Source organism: Gymnodraco acuticeps, unplaced genomic scaffold (assembly GCF_902827175.1).
Source record: "Gymnodraco acuticeps unplaced genomic scaffold, fGymAcu1.1, whole genome shotgun sequence".
Classification (NCBI taxonomy): domain Eukaryota; kingdom Metazoa; phylum Chordata; class Actinopteri; order Perciformes; family Bathydraconidae; genus Gymnodraco; species Gymnodraco acuticeps.
In genome coordinates, this window is record NW_022991123.1 from 1,643,726 (window position 1) to 1,671,359 (window position 27,634).

Consider the following 27,634-nt stretch of genomic DNA (forward strand, 5'->3'; position numbering starts at 1 on the left):
GCTAATTAACTCCGACAGCCAAAACTCACCGGTCCTCTCTTCCCTTTCCGCCCCTTCCATCCTTCCATCTTACTTAACCTCCACACTCACTTTCCCTCCTGTTTATCTGCCTCTCTTCCTCCTGTCCTCGTTGCTCCTCGACAGTCATGCCGCATCAATGGGTGACATTGAAGAGATTATTGCACTTCTATCTCACTGTTCAGAGTCTCAATGGCTCAATTAAAACTGAGTTACGATCTGGCTAACAATCATAGCATGTGGTGATTTTTATGTAAACTAGCACGTTAGATTCCCTCGCCGCTTCTCATCCTCTCGCCTCATTTTTTGCCAGTGAGGGAGGGAGCCAGTGGGAGGCTTTTCCTGAAAGTGTGTTATGTAGCACCCTCTGTTGTTAAAAATTGTCAATATGAAGTCAGATTGAAAAAATCGCCAAAAGAAATGCCATTTATACCTATATCCGCCAGCGGGTAATATTTACCTCATAGGAAATGCAGCGTAAACATGACGTATTTCTATAGCGACGCCTTTTGTCTACTGCGGTTCCTTATAGAGAGAGAGAGATAGATAGATAGAGAGAGATAGACAGATAGATAGTTATAGATCTATAGATAGATAACACCAAGCGTTTAAATCAGCACTGGTAGCGATATTTTATACTTCATGCTATCTGCACAAACTATATCATATGAAAAGCTGAGAGTCCACAGATTATATTGGTATAAATGTCATCCCTGTGCGATCAAAACTCACTGTTCTGTATGATAAATAAAATAACATTGTACCTTGAAAATCAATAGCGGGTATTTTTGACCCGTTGGCGGTTTTAGGTATAAAGCAACCTCTGGCGGTTCTAGTATTAATGCAAATTGCGGAGAGAAGTGGCTGAAGAGCAAATTAAATTGTATGTTTGATTCAATACTCAAGGCCTTGTCAACGTCTTTGAAGTCCCTAGTTGCCTGTCCGCTTCACCTTTTTCTCTTTTATGTTCCTTTCAACGTCTTTTCCTAATTTATTCACCTTTGAAGTTTGATACTTTTTCTCGATTGCTTTCGATAACTGCTCATTAGGAATTACAGCCCTGCTGGCATTGCTGCAAGGGGTTAATAGCCTTATAGACCTTGACCACAAAAGCCTTAATGGATTCAGAAACAGGTTGAGCAGAGGTGATGAGATTCCGAAAGAAGCCGTGACACCACTTACAGAAGCTCACATAGCAGGAGGAGAGCATGTACAATTAAGACCCATTTTCATTTGCAGAAAATGTGTTCACTCAGCCAGTCATTCTTGATTGAGAAACTGAATTTGTATGAAGAATAAATAAATGTAAATCCTTTTTACTTATTTATCTTTCCCTTAATTCCAGTGCTCTTACTGCCTCCTCCTGTGGCTCCGCTGAGCTTTAGAACTCTCTGCTAACTCAATCCGTAATGACATATTTATTTTTCTTGTGCCAGTCAACGTAAATGTGCACAAAAGCTCTTTGGCGTGGTTGTGTATGTGCGCGTGCCACACACAGAAATACCAGAAGACGGGACTTTCAACCACTTTTTCTCCTCCTTCACTTCCCTCTGTGTAATAAAATGTTAATTGAAACAAAGTCTGCCAAGAGATGTGTGATTATGTGTGTGCATGAGTGTGAACTTGGTGTGCGTTCCCTGTGTGGATTTAAGAGCATTTCCCATCGTTCTTCCACACATGCAAACGTCATCTACTGATGATTCTGCGTGTGTGTGTGTGTGTGTGTGTAGCTGATGGCGATGCACTGTGATGAGGAAGTAGAGAGCTCGGGCTCAGCAAGGAAAATCATTCATTTTTATCTGCTCCTACGATTGAACTATAACTCCACAAATAACACAGCCCATGCCAACGTACACACACACATAACAGTATATATGAAGACACACAGAGTGATACAACCACACACACACTCACAAACACACAAGCCTTCCAAAGAATGGTCTACATTTCAGCACCATCTTACGAGAGGTGTTAACATATGATACAGTAAGTCATATTGTGGGGAATTACTCTACACCTGAAAATAAAGATGCCCTTTAAATCAATTGTGTGTATGATTGTGAAATTCTTACATTGGGTTTCCCATAATCCTCACTTTCACGATACAGTTCTGTCAACCACCGGGTATTAAATCCTGGGTAGGGGTATACGTCACAATGGAAATGCGTCTACTATTGTGCAAACCAAAACCAAACATTTTTGCGCTTTTGTTTTAACAATTGCTCTTGGAATAGCTATTCCCAAATATAAGATATATGATATACAAAATATCGTGGTTGTGCCCTTTGGGGTCTCGTCAAACGGGCAAGATTAGAGACAGACAATGTTTTCATTTACTCAACCACTGCAATATACAGTCTACAACCCTGCTTAATCCAGTTCTTTTACCCTTAATGACGGCTCCATTTCTATTGTTGAGCATATTTCGTCTTATCTCTCCTCAAAAAAGTAATAGAACTAAAAAGACAAAGGGCTTTTCATTTGAGCCAAAGGCTGAAATGACAGAAGTCACCAGCAGCTGATTAGAAAAGCTGTTGTTAATGAACATGTTCTATAATGAAGTTTTATATGAAATAGCTCCTGATCTCTGGTTGAAACATCTCAATCTAAATGTAATTAAGTTGTGGAATAGCAAACATAGTAGAATTGTGTGGAATTTTTGACGAGGTTCATTTGGCAACCAATTTATCTTTATGTTAAACTTATTTTTAATATCAAACATTCTCCAAAGTGACCTAACCTTTAGTAAATATAATGTATTTTAATACGATCCTTTATAAGAAATAAATCAGATTTAATTTTAAAATACCAAAAAACAACTAAGTCAATAACGGATTGCCTCAACAAATGGAAATGAGTGAAAAGTAAAACGCCTGGCAGAAACTTTGGTTTAACAGAGTTGTGGGTAAGTTCTAATGACCTGTTGATCCAAACTTGAAATGAAAACTTAAAACAAACGGCACATGAACCACAGTATCGGTGCAAAGTGACTGGGACGTTACCTCCTGTTGGCAGTGAATAAACACGACTGAAAAAAGCAAATATGGAGACTTTGCATTGTAACTGAAGGCATCATTACACTTCGGTTTGTGTTGCTTCGGATCCTTGTTACAGCAGCTGAAAGCACATTAATCATAGTTGTCCTGGGGTCTGCATTCTGCATAACGACCCAAAACAAGACAGAGACAACATGAAGAAAAACAAAGCTGATCATACATAAATCACAAACAAGAATACGAAAGATGGCAGATTCTATTCCAGATACATGTCTTTCAATTATGGACAGACGATAATGATCCAGATAAACAATTTTCCACTTTTTAGAAAATAAGCCCAAGCAATGGATATCATCTTTACATTTCTATCAGCAGCAGAAGTTATGCAATTGTATCTCAGCACCTTAAGAAACCAGGAAGAAAGACCCGGTCTCCCTTTAGCCTCCCTTGAGCTGGAGAATTTCTAAAGTTTGGATTCAAGGAAATCTCAGACTTTCTCTTGAATTTTTTTCAGATGTGGAGTCTGGGCGTGTTTTACATGTTCAGTGCTGATAAAAATGAGTGATGGGATGATTTCAAAGGCAAAGGGAGGCTCGCAGCCTTTTAAAAACTTGTTTTAAAAGTCCCACCTCCCGTCTCTCTGATCCAAGGGGAGATGAAAGCAGAAGCCTAATGCTTGCTAAGTGACATTTCTCCATCTCTGATCTCTGTCGCTCATGCAGACAGACAAGGGAATAAAAAACATGCAGTTAGCATCAAGGCTTTTCACCCCCTTCCTTCTCCCTTAGTCTCCTTTTTCTCCATCTGTCTATCTCCCCCCTGCACCATATCTCCTCATTTTTGACATCTGACTGCATACACAGCATTCAAATGTGTTACTTCCTCCCCAAATCTTTCTTTTCAGGCCGTAAACACACACAAAAAAAGCGTTTGGTAATTTGTAAAGCTTTTGTTTTTCATCGCCTGCTTATCTTCTCTGGCTCATCACTCTGTAACCTTGAGATAAAGATGTGAATGACACTGGATGATGTTGCTGTGCAATTCATCACATGAGTACACACACACACACACACACACACACACACACACACACACACACACACACACTTTCCTGACATGAAATCTCAGAGGGACGTTTTGTTTGGCGTCAACAGATTATGACACACCATCGGTGCGTATCTTGCAATCTTGTGATGAAATGTTTATTCATGAACTTGACCATACATTCTCTCACACACTTACACACACATTCGTTCTATCCCCCTCATCACCATCTGCATCACATATCCCAGTGCTGCCACCTAATCACCAGGAGTCAGCTCCCACAGGGGAAATAATTATATTGTCAGCTCTCTGTCACTGTAACAGATCTACCAACAAGAAAACACTGGAATACTAACCAGGACCCATCAGGTTCCCTCCTCAGCCCCACAACAAGACTGCTGTAACATCTCCAATGTCATAGCGCTCACCATTTTTACGAGCCGGGAATGACAGATCCCAGAACGAGGCGTCTATTTGTGTGTGTGCATGCGTGTAGTCTTCATTTCGGAGGAAGGCCCGGATCCACTTTTAAGTACGTTCCGTTTAATGATGTATTTTAATGACAGCTGGCATAATTTGTATTTATATTAACAGTGCTTTGCACCGATGCTCTGGCTGATTTAATGATGTTGCATAGGTTTCAAGGATGTTTTTTTTTTCCAGGGCTGGGAAATAAATGCATTTTGGGTAATTGCTGGGAGAAGTGTCGATTGAGCTAGCCAGCTTCTCCGCCTCTCCACTTCTACCCACTCTCCCATTAAAACAGCACTCAGTCACTTTCACTCAACAACTGAACTCCACCTGAAGCTAATTTGGCATTTTTCTTATTTTTCACTTTTTTTCCATCTCTAAATGTACCTCTGTCTCAATTTTGTTCCCATATTTCCCAGCCTGCTTTACGAATCCGTGCCAATTACAGTGTGTGAATGAGCATGTGTGTTTGCATGTGGGAGGTGACACGGACTATGAGATGTACACATTTAAACCATAGGCAATTTTATGTCAGTGATTTGAGAATATCCTGTTGCATGGCTCCCACACAGGTGAACCCAGCCTCATTTTTAACAGTTTGTGCACAATTGTGCATCAGCTGTCAGTGTTTAAAGGTATCCTGCCGTGTGTTTACTGTCAACAAACACCCTAGCATTCCCTAACCTTTTTTTAATGTTGTGATATGTGTGTTGCCTTTATTTCCTCCTCTTTTATTGAAGCAATACGGTTCTGCTTTTAAAGAGCGAGGAAATATGTACACGACATCCCTGTGCCAGTGGCATGCACATGCTGCTATGCTGATTCTTCTCATTAAATCATGATAAAAGCTCTCTTAGCTTATATTTAGGCACTCCCTTAGCTGCAGTTATGGAGAGTCCACACTATTTTACCTATCCTCCACCCCGAACACAGCCCTATCAATAGTGTGTAACGCATACATTTCCCATGTTGCCTGGGAAGATAGGAGCAAGGCAGCTCCAGGCAGCAATTATATTTCACCTCAAATGGAAGTAGAAAAGTACATAAGTAATAACGTTTTGGTGCATTTAAATGGTCTGCAAAGGCTTAAATCCCAAAGTTCACCCCTGAGGATCTCGTAACACCTTGATTTTACTAATTTGCTTACTTCCGTACCATAGTGACATCACTACGTAACCTTCCCGCATCTGTTGGCTAGCACACTAACACAATGGATGTGATTGACTAAGGGGGAGGACATCTGTAAATAGGTGACCAATCACAAGAGCTAACCAATCAGAGCAGACTGGGCTCTGGTTTCAGACAGATGTGGAAAAGAGGTGTTGCAGCACAGGCAGTATGAGACAAATAAAGACCTTTCTGAAGATTAAAGCACTTAAACATGTCACAGTAGAGGCACAAAATACAATATATGGACCTATAGGTAAATGTAATTACAGAATAATATATATTGTATAACTGGATTTTAATTGATCCAATGATGTGTATTGTTTAATTTTGCAGCTGTAAAAGGTGGCAATAACGATGGGTTACGTATTGTAACCCTAGTTATATAAGCACAGGCGGAGCCCTCTATGAGTACTGCCCTTGACCTCACTATGCGACTGTTCACCTACTGAGAAATCTATAAACGTAGCCAGCCCCGGTGGCGGGCCTACCTGAGTGCGTGCAGGTCCACAGTATATAAGGCGGCCTCATCTCCCGACCGTCATCCGACCTACACCCTCTTCAGCGAGCAGCATAGGACAGACAGGGCCCCCTAGTAGAGGGCTCCGCCTGTGCTTATATAACTAGGGTTACAATACGTAACCCATCGTTATATCTCTCACAGGCTCCGCCCTCTACTGGACTCTATGGGTACAGTGGGTGGAGCCCTGATGGATACACACCCTGTCGTCCAACAACCCATCACACTGCCCCTGACCGGCTTTTTTTGGTTAACAGCCACTGCACCGCAACCTCTCCCTCCCTCGGTTATGACCGTGGAGGAGCCGGGGCCGCAGTTTACTTGGCTGATATAGCACACCCAGGCACGCTTACCTCGCGAAGGGTGTGCATGGGAAAAATAGTGAGGATGGCAGAGTCCTCCAGCCCTGCATGGGGCTCACTGCGCCTCATGTTTCTCGGGTCCCTAAGGAGCATGGGAAAATATAAGTGCTCTATACCGTCGCCTTTCTCTTCTCCTCAGAGTCGCGTCGCACTCTCTCCCCTGCAGAGGAGCTCGAGGAAGGGCCAGCAGTATCATACGGCTAAGCTGCAGTCTCTCTTCCTCCAGGCGGCGGAAGCGCTGGGTAACCAACGTGATCGACCCAAAGAGCCCCTCCGTGGATACAGCGGCCCCAAGGAGATCCTCGCGGTCCTTCCTGGAAAGCGCAGTGACGCCACCGTGGCCAGGGACATGACACGGCCAGCTGCAGCGGCTACACCGTGGATCAGATTGTTCATCTGACCAATGCAGCGGTCAGAATAATCACCCTCGTCCTGAGGAGGGGGGGGGCGGGGGTGACCTCCTTAGGGGAAATCAAGGAGATGCCCAATACACCAAGATTATTGGCCGCTGCTGCCATCTGCGTACCGAGCCGGAATATTTTATCCAAATACTCCAGCATTTCTCGGTCACGAGGCAGCGGGGGAAGAGGGTTGTTTTTCCCTCCGCCCATCCAGCTGCCTGCGGAAACAGATGGGCCGCCAGGCTCTCATCAAGGGGGGGGTACGCCAGGACCTACTCTGTCCGAGCCGCCCTGCACCCTCAGGATACCTGACGTGCCTGCCACTGGAGCCCTCGTCCTCAGTGGCTGCTACCGCCACGTCGCCTCCACACACTGCCAAATGTCTGGCAGCGGGGGCGAAACGAAGGCCGGCTGCACAGGAGAAGCCGGGCCGTAAAAACCCTGGCGGAGGCGGCTCACCGGCGTCGGCGGTAGCGGCGGGGTGAGCGGTAGCCCCACGCGTCCCACCGCGATGGCCATCACCGACGGGAAGTCCTGACAAGCGGACCTGTGCGGCGGCCCTTCCTGGACGCCTGAACCGGAAGCCCCCGACATCGAGGAACCCTCGTCGTCTTCCCCCTCGACGAGCGGGGCCGGCCGGCCCGCCGAGATGGCGAAAAACAAATGGCACCTCCCCCTCCTGTTCCCCCATCTCGAGGTCCACATGGTCCTCTTCTTCCTCTGGCGACACATAGTACGCGTGGAAGTGCTCCAGACGATGCCGGCGGCCAAGACGTGGCAGCATGCGGCAGGCGTGACACGAGGGAGACTGGGCCAAGCTGTCCGCGGCGTGTTCAGGCCCCAGGCACTCAAAACAAAGGTGGTGGGGATCGGCACCTGCAATCAGGCCGGTGCACGAAGGACAGGGTCAGTGCCCTAGGACGGGTGAGTCCATTTTCACTGCTTCTTCTTCTTTTTCTCTTCCGTTTACTATACTCAGTTGTTATCCTGCTTGCTGAAGATAAAAGGATGACGGTCGGGATGTGAGGGCGCCTTATATACTGTGGGCCTGAGTGCGCACTCAGGTAGGCCGGCCCCCGGGGCCGGCTACGTTTATAGATTTATCAGTAGGTGAACGCTCGCATAGTGAGGTCAAGGGCAGTACCCATAGAGTCCAGTAGAGGGCGGAGCCTGTGAGAGATCTAACTTGAATGCATTTTTTTACTGCCAGGTATCTTAATCCATAATAGTGCATCCTAACTCTTTAGTAAAATGTAATTGTAGTAATTTAGTTGTAATAATAATATTAATCTGCAAGGTAACTAGCAACTAGCCAAATTCAACCATGAAACAAGAGCATCTTTATCTTTTGCATTATTTGATATTTTTGGCTGTTCCTATATTCTTTAAATATATCATATTGGTAATGTTAAAAAAAAAAGTAATGTGATGTTAATGAAGCCTGGATAGAAGGGATAGAGTGTTAAGGAAATACAAAATAAATGGGTACATTTAAATGGGGGCCTACTGTATGTTCAAGAGGCTCCTAATTTAGCTAAAAGTTAGAGGAATGTAAGTGGATAGAGAAATAACCACAGTGAATTGGGCTGGTGGCATTTTAACTTTTCTGGTCATCTAAAGAATTTATTCATTCAAGTCACACTAAATATTTCTTTCTAGCTTTTTATATTTCCGTTTTCCTTAATTATATCCCACTGTCTTTCTGTCTCTCTACTCCCACCTCCTTCCTCCAAGGAAATTACTACCATGTTCAAGATGCTTCGGTTCCCATAACTTTATGTCCAAGCAAGGACCAAATGAGCGAATTAAATGAATCTATTGAACAATGTGTCCTTTTGGGCGCAGCAAGTATCATCTTTATTAGATTGAGCCGTAACATGGTATCTGCAGCAATTAGACCAGGGGTGTCAAACTCAAGGCCTGAGGGCCAAATCCGGCCTTCTACTTCATTGTATGTGGCCCGCAAGAGCTTGCAAATAATATAATACGTTTAATATACGGTTACATGCTACATTACAGAATCACGTTGCCCATAAACTACATATCCCACAATGCATTTCCTTTTGTGACATGTGCACTGAAGAGACTTGCATTTATTTGCCCTGGACTTCTGCTTTCAGACGTAGTTAATTACGAAGTTATTACCCTATACGATAATAATCCAATGCAGAAGCAATAATGTAATATAATACATTATTTTATATATATTATATATTTATATAGTTACAAGTAACCAGCCCTTTGAGTGCAACCATAACGCTAATGTGGCCCACGATGAAATTGAGTTTGACACCCCTGAATTAGACCCCGGAGGGAGCCACTGCTGCAGAGGTTAATAACTGCAGTGTGTCTGCGTGGAGCTCTGTTATGATAGAAAGGTTAGCTGTATTAGTGACAGTGGCATTGGGCCAAGCTGCGGAGCGATTCAGGGCTGCGAGGCCAAGCTGAGTTCTGGGGCGGAAGTATTCTCACTGGAGACTATGGGTGTGAAAATGATCGCTTCCTACTGAGACTAATCACTCTAGGTGTCTGACCTGTGTGCTGTCCATAACTGACTGGTCTGCAGCACTGTCAAAGTGGGTTTTGTGGTGGTTTAGAGGGAATAAAATAATAACGGTCATTCCTGCTACTTTGACCTTTTAATCATCCATAATTGTTTTAATTGTTTATATTTCATATACTATATTTCATTTTCATTTTATTTGTAATTGTTAACTCTGTTCCACTTTTTAAGTATTGTATTTTAATGTTGAACACACTGCTCCTGTAACAAAACAATTTCTAAGTAGTTTTTAGCAGATTTCTTGATGATGAATGATGTGTATAAAGATGACATTCTGTGCAAACTGTTTTCTTTTTTTAAACCTTATCTGTTCAGGACTACTGTCAGCAACATCCAATGTCTCAGTTTGGGCTAATTCAACGGTCTAGATGTGCCAGAAAAGTCTCTAGATTTTGTTTTCTGGAAGGACATTGCTGGTAGAAACAAGGTAATGTAATACAATTTGACTACCCTGAAATATTGACCCTTTCTTTATGCTGAAGCTGATTTGCCAGTTTGCACGTCGCCCGAATATCAAATCATATGGGTCAAATTGTCTTTAGTCTTCAGGTTTTAGCGTATACTTGGTCTTTGAACAGCCTAAGGCCATCTCTTAGGGCGTACATTTGCATATTCTCGTTTCTAAAGTACGTTAGCTACACTTCTTTGACTAATGTTTGTTCTTGTGCAGTTAAAATACATAACATTTATAAAGATGGTAAGGCCTAACTTCAACTGTTGCTTCCCGACCTAATATGGGAAGAAATGTACAAATGTTACCTGCTCCATCGAAATCAGTCGCATTGACCCGAAGACACATTTTGAGTTGTATACACTGTTGGAAAGAGGAGATTCTCATTTAGAGAAAAAGGCCTTTAAAGTTTCCTCTTCTCTGGAATCCATCGATCTGATTGATTATTAGCGGATCAAAACAAACTGTAACGGACCCTGCCGTGTTATCTATGATTACTATACGCCTTACATTCATAATTTCAGCCGGAAGGAGGGGGAGCAGCGCTGCGGAACAGCAGAGTGGCGAGGGAGAGCTGTCATCTTCCCTTTACAAGCTTCAAAAATGTATTTATCGTGTGATTTTGGAAATAAAAGTTTCATATTCTGAAAGCCAAGACTTTGTTTATTTAATAATAATAATAATAATAGATTTATTTTGTTAGCGCTTTTACAGGTGCTCAAAGACGCTTTACAGATATAGTGAAAAGAAAAGAAAAGAAAGGAACAACAAATAAATATATAGTTAAAGTTAAAGTCAAATAATACAAAAACAATCACACATTAAAAACCAGATTGAAGAGGTGAGTTTTTGTGAGTTTTTTGAAGGTGGTGAGGTCAGTGCAGTCTCTGGTGGGTTGTGGGAGTGAGTTCCAGAGGGAGGGGGCAGCGACGGAGAAGGCTCTGTCCCCCCAGGTCCGGTGATTGATGCGGGTGGGGATGGATAGGAGGTTGGCTTCTGATGAGCGGAGGCAGCGGGAAGGGGTGTGGTGGTGCAGCAGGTCTGTGAGGTAGGGGGGGGCCTGATTGTTGAGGGCTTTGTGAGTAATGAGGAGGACTTTGAAGTTGATTCTTTGACGGACGGGGAGCCAGTGGAGGTTCTGGAGGACGGAAGTGATGTGGTCTCGGGAGCGGGTGTGGGGGAGGAGGCGGGCAGCAGAGTTCTGGATATGTTGGAGTTTATTGAGGAGGTTGGATGGTATGCCGTAGACTAGAGGATGCTATTGCAGTAGTCGAGTCGTGATGTGATGAATCTATGAATCAGGGTTTCAGCAGCAGAGGAGGAGAGTGATGGGTGGAGACGGGCAATGTTTTTGAGGTGGAAAAAGGCGGTCCTGGTGATGTGATTGATGTGGTGGTTGAATTTGAGCTGACTGTCGAAGATGACTGACGTTGCAGATGTGAGGGGGGGAGATAGAGTGTGGCTGTCAATGGTGAAGTTGAAATTCTGGATGGCTTTGGTACGGGATGGGGGGCCGATGATGTCTGATTTGGCACTGTTCAGTTGGAGCTAGTTTGTTTGCATCCATGCTTTTATTTCTGAGAGACAGTTGGTGAGAGTGGAGTGTGTTGTGGGGGTGATGGTTTTTGTTGAGATATAAAGTTGGATGTCATCGGCGTAGCAGTGAAATTGAAGGTTGTGGCGACGAATTATTTGGCCAAGGGGGAGCATGTAGAGCAGGGGTGCCCAACCTTTTTTGAACCGAGAGCTACTTTTAAAGTTGCCAGTCTGCCGAGATCTACCAGTCCAAATAGAGAGGCGTAGCCATTACTGACAGCCTACCAGGTAAATACACACTTCTACTTGTATAAAACTGATCTTTGTACGATTAATACTTCATAAAATACTGCAGATCCTTTATCTTACCTCTTTCTAATCTACAAACATACAAGTATTTAACTGACAGAGTTGGAGTTTATTCACACGTCACATACTACAGTGGGTAATGTTTTCAAGAAACATTGAACAGTGCTGCCACATATGACACAGGACAAAAAGAAAAGACTCTGAACCCTTTCTTTGCCATTATATACAAATAGTGTTGCTACAAAAGTATACATTCGGCTTACTAATAAGACAACTCAGATCTGAAGCTACACAGGAATCTGCTGCCAAAGTGCAATAAAAAAGACAAAATTAATAGAATCAAACCATTTTTTTGTTGCATTTTAGTAGAATATAAAAATAAATGCCTTTAAAATAGGATGCAAGCAACACTAGTTTCTTAACCTGAATTGATAATAGACTATAATCAATTTAAACAGAACAGATCTTAATGTTTGCATTCTTATACCATTTTGTACAATAATTATAATGAATAAGTTCAAACAAACTAAAACTTACAGCTGATTAATAACGGTATCTAACTTGAGTTTTTATCAAAAACCTGTTGAAATGCTACTGTTATTTTTATTGTCCCCCAAAAGCGCGTCAGCAGCCTCCAGGAATGCTTCTTTCACAACTTCGCCGTCTTTGAAAGACTTCATGTGTTTCGCAAGAAAGTGACTGACACGATAAGATGCTATGGTAGCAGCCTTGCTCTTGTTGTTGGGCCTGGTGGAAATGGACTGCTGTGCATTTAGCTGTCCTCTCAGGCCCCTCCCCTTTTGGAGCGTAGGGCAGAATTAGGAGGGAGTTCCGTCTCGTAGCGTTTGTGGACTGTTTTGAAATGCCGCTCCTAAATTACCCTTCTTCGATAAAGCCACGCTCGCATTGCAGATGAGACAGATGGACTTTGAATTGGAATAGATACAAAAATAATCATCCTCCCACTTGGAGTGCAAATTATATATTTTGGGCTTTTTTGCTTCTGCCATAATTGCGGTCTTGTGTGTGTGCGGACTGTCACTCCTGTTGACACGGACAACGTCAGCGAAATAGTGCCCACTGCCCACCAGCCACGCCCCGACACATGGGGTCACGCCGGCCAATCACAAAGCTTTGATGCGTTCAAGTGCATTATTCTGGCACAGGAACATTATGTTACAGGACATTAACGATAAAACAGAATGTTGTTGTTCTATTTTTAGACACATCTCGCGATCGACTGGGAATCTCCTCGCGATCGACCGGTCGATCGCGATCGACTGGTTGGGCACCCCTGATGTAGAGGATGAAGAGGAGGGGGCCAAGCACCGAACCCTGAGGGACGCCTTGGGACAGAGGAGCAGTGGAGGAGGTGCAGTTGTTGATGTTGATAAACTGATGTCTGTCGGTGAGGTAGGATTTCAGCCAGGAGAGTGCAGTGTCGGTGATGTTGAGTGATGATTCGAGGAGGGACAGCAGGATGGCGTGGTTGATGGTGTTGAATGCTGCGGTGAGGTCGAGGAGGATGAGGATGTTCAGGTTGCCGGAGTCAGAGGAGAGGAGGAGGTCGTTTGTGATTTTCAGAAGAGCTGTTTCTGTGCTGTGTTTTGAACGGAAACCGGATTGAAATGGCTCAAAGAGGTCATTGGAGCTGAGGTGGGATTTAAGTTGTGAGGCAATGACATGTTCAAGTATTTTTGACAGAAAGGGGAGATTTGAGATGGGCCAGAAGTTGGACATGATGTCAGGTGTGAGTCCAGTTCTTTTGAGAATGGGTGTGACAGCAGCCAGTTTGAGAGAGGGGGGAACTGATCCAGATCTGAGGGAGGAGTTAATGATGTAGGCGATGAGTTGGAAGATGGCAGGGAGGCTCTCTTTAACACATTTGGAGGGCATTGGGTCAAGTGTGCAGGGTGGAGTTAATTCCAGTCATGAAGTCGGACAGTTGCATGGGGGTCACAGGCGGGAAGTGGGACAGGGGCTGTGAGGTGAAGGAGGGGGGGAGCCAGGAGGGGAGGTGGGGGGTGCTGATGAGGGTGTCAGATTGCTGTAAATGTTGCTGGTTTTGGTTTGAAAAAACGGGAGGAAGGAGTTGCACTGTTCGGTGGTGAAGGATAAGGTGGCGTTGTCACAGGGTTTGAGACGTTTGCTGATGGTGGAGAACAGACGCTTGGGGTTGCTGGAGCCAGACTGAATGAGTTGTGAGTAGTAATTAGACCGGGCTGCTTTGAGTGTGTTACTGTACTGCTGGAGATAGTCTTTGTAGATTTGAAGATGGACGGTTAGTGTGGTTTTCTTGTGTTGGCGTTCAAGTTGACGTTTGTGAGATGGATTTGAGATTTCTGTAGGTTATTGTGCATTTTTGCTTTTGGGCGGGGATGGGGATGTTGATGTCCATGATGATGGCCAGGTGATGAGAAATGTGGAGATTGAGGCTGGACAGATGATGGATGGTGAGACCAGTGGAGTAGACCAAGTCCAGGATGTGACCACGGCTGTGTGTTGGGAAGTTGATGTGTTGAGAGAAGTTGCAGCAGTGAAGGGTTTCCTTAAATTCAAAGGCATATTTGCAGGTTGGGTCGTCAACATGAATGATAAATTCACCTAAGAGGAGAACAGATGGGGATATGGCAGAAAGCTGAGTGAGAATGTCAGAGAGATCGGAGAGAAAGGAGGGGTTTGGCTTCGGGGGACGGTAGATGTTGGCTGTGACCAGGGGAGTGGGACCAGAGAGTTTGAAGATCAGGTGTTCAAATGAAGAAACATCAGGGATGGGGATTATGGTAGCTTTTATTTCCTTTCTGATAATAGCAGCGATACCACCACCCCGCCCTTGTGGGCGAGGTTTGTCAATGTATGTGAATCCTGCTGGGGTGATTTGATTTAAAGAAAAATAGTCCAGGGGTTTTTGCCATGTTTCGGTCAGATACAGAAAGTCCAGGTTATTGTCTTTAATGAATACATTCTGAATGTGGCTTTTATTGTGGATGGAGCGTGTGTTGAGCAGGGCTGCTCTGAGGTGACGTTGCATTGGGAGGGGTTGTGTGGACCGGGGGAGTGGAAGGAGATTGGTCAGGTTCACGTGTTGTTTGTTGTGATGGCGTAGTGTGGGCGTGTGACAGGACCGAATGGACGGGATGGAGTGTGGAGACGTGAATAAAAACTTACGGCCAGAGCCTCTGTGTGGAGGACGGCGTTTGTGGAGTATTTCATTATCTGCGAGGATGTCCATGCAGTCCGGAGGCAGGCGGTTATTAAAGGAGTGGAGATCTGACAGGGAGTAGAGCGGCGGCATGATCCGGTGAAGTGGCGCTAGCACGGAGCTAGCTAATACTGGGGACCCGGGCAGCAGAGACCAGGAGCCGGATGACCGTGAAAGAAGGAGCGGTGTGAGTCTAGATACAATCAGAAGGATAATCCACAGCATATCAGGAGAATAATTCCAGTGGTTTCCGGAGGAGAATCGTAGGAGGGGCTGACAGCCTGGTGCAGAGTGGGAGCCGGGTGACCAGCCTACTAGCTTGTTAACTAGCTTGATAGCCACCGGCTGTAGGCGGCAGGGAGAGACGATGTCAGCGGGAAAGCCGGCTGATTGCAGCGGGATGGGAAGACCCACACGAGCCGCGGAGTTAGGGTGGAGTTGGGGTGGAGACAGAAATGTTAGCTCAGCAGACTTCAGGGAGCCGAGGAGCATCTAGGTAGCAGCCTGCTAAGTCCGATAATGCTAGCTAGCTAGCGGGCTAGGGACCGGAGAGCAGGAAAGAGCCAGGAGGTTGGAGATGACAAAACAAAGGTCTGTGTCGATTCGATCGAGAGATGCTGCTATTTTTGCTGATGACTGACGTTTAAGGCGAGACACCCCAGGTGAATAGGGTAATTTGTTTAACTTAGAGGTATCAGCTAGACATTTCTCCAGTTAATTACCTACAATAAGGCAATTGTTTTTTGTATTACAAGTTTTCTGAAATAGCATGTTTAAATATGCAAATTACTCATTATCTCATTAAATATGCACATATTTTAACACATTTCAGGAATCGAAAACTGAACTTTGGATAAAGCCAGGTTCAAAATTCTTGTTTCATTTTGTAGTCATATTAGTATCTAAGGCTTTTACAGAAGGGATATTGGATATCTTTTTATCACTCCATAAATCAGAAAATACTGTCAACAGCCCTAAAATATCAATTTTCGCCATGTTTTTAGGTATACCATGTTGTATAATTCAGGCTATGAATGATATATGAACAAACCCTTCTGTAAAAGCCTTCATAATATTGATAGAAATATAACTGGAAGGTTTGGTGTATGTACGTGCTACTGAAGTTAAAATTTCGAACTCAGAGTAGGAGAAAAAACTCATTTTGAGAAAACGACCTAGATTGCAGTGAGGCGCTAGCTAAACCCTCCTGTTCTTTGGATGATAGTGTTTAGAGTTTTGAGAGGTCCTGATAATTTATTCCGGTAAATTACTCTGACCTCCTAATTGACCTTTCCGAAGATTATTGAGTCTATGTAAGTTTGCTGCTTGGCTCAGATCCACCAACGTCAGCAAGATCTCACCTCTTCCTAACCCCCCCGAAGAACCAGGTTCAATTAACTGCTGTTTCAATTCAGACAACTCTTTTTTAATCTGTTTAAGCGATCCCGAAGGATTTTGATATCAGTAAATGGAGTGTGCTCCTACCTAAGTGTGTGTGGCAGGGTGCAATCTTACCTTTGACGCAGGAGAGGAGAGCACAGGTGTCTTTTAAAGGATCCCAATCCAACAGGTGGGATTCAGTTTATTTGAAGAAAAATAGGTCCAAACTAATACAGGGTTTTTACCTTCTCTCTCACAACATTATAATCATACTAACAAAACCCGTGCTGTGATCATGTTCAAATGAAACTTGAATTCACAGTCTTACATTTATTACCAAAATGTTTTAATTTCAACTGCCCATTTCAGTTGTGACATTTTAAAATTCTCCCGATAGAATTTAGAGGTATTTCCTCGTAAAAAGACCGGTGACAATAAAAGCGCATTCAACTTTCCATTCACCCATTTATTCACATCAGTTTCATACCGTTTTTTCCGACACAGACGGCGGATTAACACTCAAAAACCCATACCTGTCCGCAAAATTCGGGGGGACCAGATTTTCCCCACAGGTCGCGGTATTTATAAAGGTTCATACACTTTTTCCGACACAGACGGCGGATTAACACTCAAAAACCCATACCTGTCCGCAAAATTCGGGGGACCAGATTTTCCCCACAGGTCGCGATATTTATAAAGGTTCATACACACATCTCTCATCAAATCATTCCACTCAGCCAACAACCAATAAATTCGAGAGATATTTACCCCGTCTAGAAGGACCTTACCGAGAGCTATTAACCCAGCTCTGAAGCACACAGCCTACCGGGAGAGAGTCTACCAGGGGTCACCCCCCCTCTCTCCGGCTCTCTCAAAAAACCTGTCTCTTTATGCTAAAAAAACTGGATCCTAAACCCAAAAAACAAACTCCTCCTCTTCACGTAATTTGTGAAGAACTGCGCATGTCCTATAATGTACAAGGCTGAACATGCCTCAACATGTTCCACAGCTGTTATGGGATAAGACACCCTTTCATATGAGGTAAAAAGGACATGAACTCTCTTTGGCCTCTTAATGTTTCTCCCCTTAGTGTGAAGCCCCCCCCCCCCTTCCCTGTGGACTGCTGCCAGAGGAGAGGAAGAAAACTCAACCTAAACACCACTTTGTTTTGTTTATACTGTAACTATAGAAAACCTAAAATATGAAGCATTTTCCTTGTGGGTTATACAAGAATATAATTGATTATATTTGATTATAACTAACTTTCGTTTTTAAGTATTAAACATACTATGAAAACTCACAACACCCTCTTTTCAAAACACAAAGTTCTCAAATAGCAACAGAAAAAATTGTAAGCATAGATACATATTCAAAAACCGTCAAGAAGCATTCTCATTATGGGTTTATACAAGAATATGATTGATCATGTATGATTTATAATTAACTTTCGTTTTTTAAGTATTCACTTCATAACATGATCTCAATTAACTTTCGTTTTAAGTATTCACTTCATATGAAGATCTCAACACCCTCTTTTCAAACGCAAAGTTTATCAAACTGGCAACAGATAAAATCGTAAAAACACATACATATTACATCCGTAAAACTCCACGCATCAATATCATGAAAAGTTCTTCAGTATGTGTAATCAGGACGACCCTTTGATGAACCTGGTGTGAAAAAACACCGAAAACATAGTACCGTACAGGAATGTCCTTGGGCGAGGGGCCCATCTGTTGTAGACTCCTAAATCCATGTTGTTATCTGATGTATATCCTTGACCCTGACCATGGAGGGGTTGCAGTTTTTCGCTGGACGACATCTCCAAACGAAAAACCAGATAACTCGGTCGACAGTTGTTATGGATTTTTTAGACCTCGTCAATAATCGCTCATGACTTTGTGACAAGGTCAATGAGTCCCCACACAATGATAGCACAAACGAGGAACCAGAGGCATATGAAACAGCTTAGCTGGCACTCGCTCATGACATCCTGTGTGTGCAGTGTGAGATTAGGTGTATGTGGTGCCAGTGTGGTGCTGGTGGTACTTGTTGTCGTCTTTCGTTGGTGACTAGGACACATCACTTGTTGGTCTGTTTCTACCGTCTCTCCTGGCCTGTGACTACGACCTTGCAGTGGCTGGCGTGGACCCACGTGGCTCTCTCGGTGACCTTGACTGCTGTCTGGGTGATGAGGAGCACCTGGTAGGGACCTTGCCAACGGTTGGATTTCCAGCTCTTTCTCCGGAAGTCCTTGACCAGCACGAAGTCACCGGGTTGGAGATGGTGAAGTGGACCAGTGGCAGGGGGTAAGTAGGGTTGCTGCTACCTGGCGTCTGATATCTGACTATGCAGTTATCAGGTAGTCGTCATCCTTTTCTGGGAAATCCACTGCGATCTGAGTGGCTCAGCGGGTAGAGATGCAGCCTGTCCCACAGAGCTGGAAGAATCATCCTCCTTCTCTGGCGGGGTCATAGGCGACTCAGCCGCTGATCCATTAATAATTGTTTCAATTGAAACAATTTCCCCCAGGAATCCTTCCAAGGGGTCTGGTACTCCATGTTCCTCTGGAATGTCTATTGACAGCAAGGACATCTTTTTGGCTTGGGCACCCGGGGAGACCTCTGAATCAGATAACTTTTTTCTCTTACGAATCTCCTCCTTTTCACCGCTTGCCCCTTCCGGTCCTTCTGCACAGGTTTCCTGGGTCCAGTAGCCTACTTGGCTTCACTTGAGGCACTGTGACTGAAGTTTCCCCGCTAGGCAGGTTCAAATCCTCTTGGTAGATTGCTGAGGTATTAATCTCAAAAATATAGCTAAAATCAAGTTTAAATCATTTCTCTGATTCATAAAAAGTTGTTTCAGTTAAAATAAAAACTTCCCCAAGGGTTTTCTCAAGGGGGTCATGTATTCCATATTGCTCTGTAATTTCTATACACAGCAAGGTGATTGTTTCTCCTTTTACTCAGTTGGCCTCTAATGGCAGAAAGCACTGGGCCATAATTTACTCTTATCAGTTTAACGACCTGACAGCCCTACACCTTCATGCTGTGTGAGAACCAGCAAAAAAGAAGGAGAGATGTGCTCAAAAAAATCAAATTTAAATGAATACTCTTTTTAGGGTGTAAGCGTATATCAATTAAAAATAACTGAAAAGAAAACTAATAGTGTAAAGTTAAAAAACAATAAGAAAAATAATATAAAAGTTATTTTTCATTTCCTCTTTGATACTGAGGTATTCTCCATCCAAGCTCTAATGATCCATATGCTAAATAGACAAAGTTTCGTCTTGCCATCTTTCTTTGCATAATTCACTATAGATTCTAACAGTTCTACTGCTAAATCCTTTGCATTGGAGCTATTGCTTGTTACTCAGATTTAAATTCCCTCTTTTGCTCTATAAAATATCCCTTGGCACAGAATTTACCAAGACAAATTCTAACTTATTGCGGGAAGATCCCACAAAAAGCCATCCTCTCCTGTGGAAGAAAGCACATTAACTGCCACGTGTGTGTGCAAAACATGTCATGTGATGTGAGACTGATAGCATCAATAGTGGATGGGTAGGCCGTAGTCATATTCCTATCTGGATTCTAAACTCAGTTGGCTTGGGTGAACCGGTCCTCTCTTCTGGAGTGAAACTACTTTCCCAGAGATTGACTTCACTGTATCCAAACCTTCTGATTTAGTTTTAAGCCAACCCTTCTCTGGACTTTGCCCCTTTCTGGTCACCCATACACGATTTCTGAATTTAAACGGAAAAGGTGTGATAGTTAGATATGACCTGACCTTTGCCCTAGGTAGCTTTTCCATACTTATAGGAATATATTCAGCCTTGTCAAATTGATTGGAATGTCCCAATTTGTTTTACAGTTTTTTATACTCCACTCTTTGGCTGCTCTAACGCCTGATACTTATATGGTAAAGACCAGATAGGTGTGATTTATTTATCCTGCAAGGGTGACAAAAACTTTCTCATTTTTAAAGTGAGTGACATTATCCATTCCTATTTTCTCAGTGTTTAGGAAAAAATACTTATATGTTCCGCCATTTTAGCAGACACTGTGTTCCAGTTACTCTGGTCAGAGGATAAACATGTTTATGACTCCCTCCATTTATAAAAGGTCACAAGGAAATACTTATTCCCACTGGGAGTGCGGGTCAGAAAAGGACCTGCTTATGTCAGCACTAAAAATGGTTAGTGGTCCTTCCTCTATTATTTTAAGATGCTCAGGATGAACTTTCTTAAACCCATCCACCTCTACACATTGAAGACATGTTGACCATGTGTGTTGTAGGTGCAATCGCAGTTTCGGTAAGAGGATTTTATTGTGGAGACAATATTTTCTCATCTGAAATAGGCCCACATGGCCTAAACTGCTGTGTAATGCACGCACAACCTAAGGAGCTTCTTCAGGTGGTACGTGAATGCTTCCACCCTTTTTCCATATTCTAGGGAATATGGCAGTCAGGTGGTTAACTCGTCCCGTGCTTTAAGCAAGGTAAAACTTCTCTATTACCCTGATAGTCAAATTATATCTTATATGTATGGCTACGGACATGATTCCATTCTACATGCCTGCCTTTAACTCTGCAATAAGACCCTCAATAGATGGGCATGTGTCAGCGTTTCACCTTTCACATTTCTGAACTGCCTTTGTTCCCAATTATTAAGCTCTTCTTTACCCGCTTTTTAATAATAATCACTATCAGTAATAATACGGATGTGTGCTATTTTTCCTTTTTTAGCAAAAGGAAGTCCCTCAACAAATGGCCTGTTCCTCAGCAGGCTGTACCTGGTATTGCACCCTTTTGCTTGCAAAGTACTTCACCTGAATTAGTTTTCATTATAAAGGCCCAAGTGGCTGCTTGGTCACCTTTTCGCAAACTCCCATCTGTAAACAGTGTTATCTGTGGAGTAGCGGTTTTCTGTAAGGGTTTCAATGTTTCCCTTTGTGGCTTACTTCCTGAGGTCCTCTGCACCCCACATCTGGACCAGACATCATCATCTTCTATTTTCTCCATCTACTCATCATTGTTTTTGCTCCCTAAACAGTTTGTTTAGTAGCTTCAGATATTGAAAAATAAAGAGTGTATATGCACATTTTGGTACCTTGAGACATTTCCCTCAGGGCTGGATACATTTTTAATGCAAGTGCAAGATGCTTCTCTTCAGGTGATAATTTTTCCTCTGTTCCTGATCAAGTCATGGACATGAATAACACAGATTTTCTATCACCCTGGTTCCTTATCTCCACATTGTTAGTTTCTGAGAATGGGTCTCAACATACTATTTTGGTTTTTGATATTTGATATTATTGTTCTGGTGTTAAGATAATTTTTTGAATCTCCCTCTTTTCTTAACAACTGGAGCTATGTCTATTTTAGATCCGACTTGGTTAAGAGTTGATTTATTCATTGGTGAGAGGAACACTATTTCCCTTGTGCTGGGGTGGGGGATGCTTTGGGAGAGTTCCTTAAAATCTCCAGATCTTCCTCTGTGCTGAGGCCATAAAACTTTTAATGGTCTTTCGTGGTCTGCTCAAATTTTCTTCCCCTCCAGAGGTCACGCCTGTCTTTGACCCTGTGTGCTGCGTGTTTTCTGCAGCACCTCGGGAGCAGAGAAAAGAGGAAACCTTTTTTCCAAAAGTGCATTCTCCTTCATGAGAAAAATAGCACCACATTTAACTCTCATTGACTTGTCTTTAAAGCGTTCTTTAAGGCTTGAATTGAGTTTTCCGTTGTGTAACGGAAAATCCCATTCCCAAAAAGGGGTCAAAAGTAAATAGTTTAGTTGATTTTGGTAAAGTATTTGAGCTTTAGCTTCGCAAAAACGTTCTCATATTAGTTTTGAAGATATTTTTGGGGCTTGATATCTGCTGATAGTTCTCACATAGGTTTTTTTCTTAAAAGTACATTCAAAACAACCGGTATTTGTGGGTCATCTGATCACCACATCGCCTTCTGACAGTTTAATAGTCCTTATCATATTATCACACTGTTATTGCATGCTAGGACCTATTCTCTTTTCCAGAGCTGCTGCTATTTCTCCTGCATGTTTTAGCTTCCTATTAGCAGGGTTTATTAACATGGTTTGTTGATCCAGTTTTAGGATTTTCAATATTTGACATTATTTATTTCCAACATTCCTTTTTCCTGAATATCATGTCTAACAATATGTTTTTTTTTCTAGGAGTAGTAGATGGGATACTCCTAAATGGCATTTTTTGAGCTTTTATCCCTGTATGGTGGAGGTAGGGTCTCAGACATTATACCACCTGCTTGTTGCTCTCTGTCAAACGGTAGTCTGACAGGAAAGTATTTTGGTCGCGGTACGCCCGTGGGTCTGGGCTAAGCTGACCAGGGCGGGCAGAAGCTCCGGATTTTGCTTCTGTGTATCCCCCCTGTGTGGTTGGCTCCGAGTCATTAAAAACTGCGTTCTAACCTTGTCCGCCATTTATTTTTGTTTGTTTGTTTAAAAAACAACACAAAAATGTATTAAAGGGTTCAAGTTCACTCTTTTATACACATGCAAGTTCCTAGGCTTTACTCTCGATGGGTGATCAGTCCGACTATACCGTCACTTGGTTCTAAGTTCTCTTTCTGGATTCAGTTAGTACATGCGGGTACCTCAGCTAAGAGTGTTATGTACTGAGCTTCGAATTTTTTAAACAGCATAGGTACCTTTAGACCTATGTTTATCTTTATTAAATCTCCTATTAACTCTTCCCCACGTTATGTTTTAACGCAAAAGTTCAAACCGCAGCTCTTGGTCAAGTCCTACCTATAAGTTTCAAAGTAATTGAACAAGTACTGAGCAGTGCTCCTACGGCTGACTTCACTTTAGCCACCTAAACCTGTGTTAAAGGGACCACAGGCTTCTCAATTTGACTAGGGGAAAATGAACCTTCTTTAGCTTCTTTAATCAGACAGCTATATCCGATATAATATAACCCTCAGTCCGGTGCAATAGTATTAACTTAAATTACTACACTTTCAGGTTTAATTATATATATTCTAGGATTTGGGGTAGGTATTTTAACAAGACTTTCAGCCTGTATTTCGCTGATTTGTATTCCTCGACTTTTTTCACTAGGTCGTTTTGGTTCTTGTATTTTGACTCTGTAAAAATATTACTTTTCACATGGGCGCCATGTTTAGAGTTTTGAGAGGTCCTGATAATTTATTCCGGTAAATTACTCTGACCTCCTAATTGACCTTTCCGAAGATTATTGAGTCTATGTAAGTTTGCTGCTTGGCTCAGATCCACCAACGTCAGCAAGATCTCACCTCTTCCTAACCCCCCCGAAGAACCAGGTTCAATTAACTGCTGTTTCAATTCAGACAACTCTTTTTTAATCTGTTTAAGCGATCCCGAAGGATTTTGATATCAGTAAATGGAGTGTGCTCCTACCTAAGTGTGTGTGGCAGGGTGCAATCTTACCTTTGACGCAGGAGAGGAGAGCAAAGGTGTCTTTTAAAGGATCCCAATCCAACAGGTGGGATTCAGTTTATTTGAAGAAAAATAGGTCCAAACTAATACAGGGTTTTTACCTTCTCTCTCACAACATTATAATCATACTAACAAAACCCGTGCTGTGATCATGTTCAAATGAAACTTGAATTCACAGTCTTACATTTATTACCAAAATGTTTTAATTTCAACTGCCCATTTCAGTTGGGACATTTTAAAATTCTCCCGATAGAATTTAGAGGTATTTCCTCGTAAAAAGACCGGTGACAATAAAAAGCGCATTCAACTTTCCATTCACCCATTTATTCACATCAGTTTCATACCGTTTTTTCCGACACAGACGGCGGATTAACACTCAAAAACCCATACCTGTCCGCAAAATTCGGGGGACCAGATTTTCCCCACAGGTCGCGGTATTTATAAAGGTTCATACACTTTTTCCGACACAGACGGCGGATTAACACTCAAAAACCCATACCTGTCCGCAAAATTCGGGGGACCAGATTTTCCCCACAGGTCGCGGTATTTATAAAGGTTCATACACACATCTCTCATCAAATCATTCCACTCAGCCAACAACCAATAAATTCGAGAGATATTTACCCCGTCTAGAAGGACCTTACCGAGAGCTATTAACCCAGCTCTGAAGCACACAGCCTACCGGGAGAGAGTCTACCAGGGGTCACCCCCCCTCTCTCCCGCTCTCTCAAAAAACCAGTCTCTTTATGCTAAAAAAACTGGATCCTAAACCCAAAAAACAAACTCCTCCTCTTCACGTAATTTGTGAAGAACTGCGCATGTCCTATAATGTACAAGGCTGAACATGCCTCAACATGTTCCACAGCTGTTATGGGATAAGACACCCTTTCATATGAGGTAAAAAGGACATGAACTCTCTTTGGCCTCTTAATGTTTCTCCCCTTAGTGTGAAGCCCCCCCCCCCCCTTCCCTGTGGACTGCTGCCAGAGGAGAGGAAGAAAACTCAACCTAAACACCACTTTGTTTTGTTTATACTGTAACTATAGAAAACCTAAAATATGAAGCATTTTCCTTGTGGGTTATACAAGAATATAATTGATTATATTTGATTATAACTAACTTTCGTTTTTAAGTATTAAACATACTATGAAAACTCACAACACCCTCTTTTCAAAACGCAAAGTTCTCAAATAGCAACAGAAAAAATTGTAAGCATAGATACATATTCAAAAACCGTTAAGAAGCATTCTCATTATGGGTTTATACAAGAATATGATTGATCATGTATGATTTATAATTAACTTTCGTTTTTAAGTATTCACTTCATACCATGATCTCAATTAACTTTCGTTTTAAGTATTCACTTCATATGAAGATCTCAACAATAGCTTGCGCATCGACGCACTCCGTGAAGGTATTTCATGTTCTGGGTCATTTGTTTTTTGTCTAACCTTGCTTCGTGCAAGTGACAATTGTTGTCGTCTTCTCTGTGAACGTTTTTTTCGCCGTTCTTTTGCCATTTTGAGATTTCAATTTCTAGCGGAAAGCTAACCGGGAAGTGTTTTAGCTCACCACGTGACACATCTGAACGAATCACGTTGTCAGAAATTAACACCAGCCAATGAGATTTAGTTTCTTGGTTTAAGACCCCTTTGTGCTTTCACGATTGGTTGCTGATACAAAGGAAATCACCATATGTGGATCCGATGAGATTGTGCAGGAGAGACACAGCTTTCCAACGATATCTCTGATGACATGGTGCACACAGCGGTCGCGGTACTTTATGTTACGTTAGAATGCTAACTTTTGGTGAATTTAGGAGAAATCTACAGACGCAAATAGACAAACTATAGTAAAATAAACACTTAAATGTGTATTTTGTACGTTTTCCTTCCAAAAGCCTGAAAGAAAACATGTTATGGAATCAAAATAGCACAAAATCTCAAAATTGACCAGTACTTGAAAAACGACGTTTTTGCCTGCCGTGTCTCGCCTTAAAAGAGAGAGAGACAGGAGAGGTTCTGATCTGGACTAAAGAACAAGATTTGGGGCGGAGGAGCAGCGAACAAACAACGCACCCGAACCCCTAAAACTATTTTTACGCAAATCCACGTTTATTTTTAAATGAGCCGTTGCGACTTCCGACTGATTTCGATAGAGCGGGTCACAAATAGGTAATGAAATTGGCCATAACAATATTGTCCGCCTGTAAATCTAGTTTTCCTGGTGTTCTCATCATCTACATTTCTATCACTCCCATTTGGACAGTTTCTTTCCTGGCTCCTGGTCCTACACACAACTGCCGGCAATCGGATCATTACTTACCTCAGCCCATCAGCCATCACTTGCCATCTATCAACTCACCGCTAGTTCATAGTTTCAGCTCCAGTGGTGTACATGCATTCAGACCCTTAATTCCTAGATAAATGTTTCCTTGCTACATTGTTCTGCTTTTTCCCACTTACTTTCTTCTCTTGCGCCACTGGAGCATAACATTTCCACCTGCCTTCCAGCTGGGTTGGCCGCTAACTATCAACTTCTGCCTCGTCCAATCCTTCAATGCTCCATTGCTCCTCCACCATCATTATCCCAACTGGCAACACCTCCAGCAAATGATTCCCCCATCTTCATTCCCTAAAAAGATTGCATTTAATCGTATTCTCTTCCAGACCTCACTACCTGTGTTTGGGTCCTTGTTTAACTGGTCACAACATCTTAAATTACTAATCACAAAACCTACAGACCTGTCTTGCAGTTAGGATACACAGAGTCAAAGGCAGTAGCTATGATTTCAATCCAGTGTTTAAAGTTTCCAATGAAGGGATTAATCAAGTGCTAAGCCAATTGCACAGCCAAAGGCTTCTCTTTTCCTTGCCCCTTTATCCTGAGATCTTGATCTGTTGCTTCCTCTGAAGTCTCTTCTCTGAAATAGTCTCTGGATACTTTTGCCATCCAGATTAAAATAACTCTATTAGTCCCACAACACTGTCAGACTCATGATCAAAAGTATTGAAATCAATGAACCAGAGATACTTTCTTCTTCCATGCAATTTCTTTGTTTTGTCAGAATCAGTTTGGTCAGAATCAGGCTTGTTATGCTAGTAGAGGCTAGCCTCCACTAGAGAGTATAATCAGTTCTACAGAGTCTATTACAGTCATTTGTTTATACCTCCAAACCCCCAGATTATTTTCATCTTCGAACTTGTAGGTTAACTTGTATTAACCCATCACTGTACCCTGTATGCAAGGGCAGGTTTGCCTTCACTAACTGTACGGAGGCTCAGTCACTGGTACATTTTTATATACAAAGCCATGTTAGGGAAACTTCCATCTTATATCTGCTCCCTGATCTCACGGCGAATTGTAAGTGGCTACTGCCTGAGATCGCATGCTGTAGTTTTATTAAATGTGCCAACTGCTAGGACTGTCTTAGGGAAGATAGCTTTTAGATGCGCAGCTCCTCTGTCTTGGAACAGTCTGCAAAAGGAATGGAAGCTGAGCAATTTGGTTCCACTAAATGTTTTTAAAGCAAGGATAGATGCTATCCAATCGGAAACTGTTGGAACCTGTAAATGTTACTAGCTATGTAAACTGTAGTCGCTGTAAATATGCTGTATGATGTCCTTTTGTTTTTCTGTTATGTTTATATGTATTCATGTGGAACCTACTTGCAGCAGGTCACCCTTGAAAAAGAGATCAATGATCTCAATGGGATTCACCTGCATAAATAAAGGTTTGAAATGAAATGTAGGTGCTGACTC